This window comes from Hemiscyllium ocellatum, unplaced genomic scaffold (assembly GCF_020745735.1).
Source record: "Hemiscyllium ocellatum isolate sHemOce1 unplaced genomic scaffold, sHemOce1.pat.X.cur. scaffold_2078_pat_ctg1, whole genome shotgun sequence".
In the NCBI taxonomy this organism is placed as follows: domain Eukaryota; kingdom Metazoa; phylum Chordata; class Chondrichthyes; order Orectolobiformes; family Hemiscylliidae; genus Hemiscyllium; species Hemiscyllium ocellatum.
Genome location: NW_026867964.1, coordinates 85,010 through 85,628, shown reverse-complemented (window position 1 = coordinate 85,628; position 619 = coordinate 85,010). Strand labels below are relative to the sequence as shown.

Here is a 619-nt window from a genome sequence, read left to right as displayed (position 1 = left end):
TGGCCATGCTAAATTGCCCATTGTTTTCAGGGATGTGTAGGTTCGGTGCATTTGTTCGGGGTAAAATACATAGTCATGCGGTATGGGTTTGGGTGCCTGGGGGATGCTCTTGGGAGAGGTCGGTCGCCTGTTTCCTCAGTCGAGGGATTCTATGCTAATTTCTGATTTCGCACATTTGGAGGACCTGAAAGAGATCAATTCAAACAGAAGCCAGGCGTTGCGGCAGGCAAAACGGGCCTGCACTTGCTTCCCCACCGCCAGAAGGGAGGGCCATTGAGTCTGATTTGCTCGCACCGCCTTCTCTGTTGTCCTGTGGCAGTGCAATTTAAAAGCGACCGCCCGAGCAGGGACTGGAACCCTGGACCCTCAGATTAAGAGTCTGATGCTCTACGACTGAGCTACCGGGCGCCAGGCGTGCGCTTGCACGAGCTGGCAAAAAGTCCACGCTTCACATGCGCGCAGCATTCTGCCACTCCAACAATTCAGTGGGAAAGACTGGCAGCCCCGGCTGTGCAGGGCCGATTCCAAGCCGCCATCTCTCTTCATCACCCCCACTCCATTGCCGCACCGCTGTCTTACTGTAACAAACCTCCTCAACACACACTTCTGGCACCGTCCA

At 55.1% G+C, this 619-nt stretch overlaps 1 non-coding gene across 1 annotated transcript; it reads right to left on the bottom strand.

The window, feature by feature from the left end:
* Positions 1-335: 335 nt before the first annotated feature.
* trnak-cuu (transfer RNA lysine (anticodon CUU)) lies at positions 336-408 on the bottom strand. The gene has a single exon. It is a non-coding gene; the product is annotated as a tRNA-Lys (tRNA).
* Between the last annotated feature and the right edge of the window lie 211 nt (positions 409-619).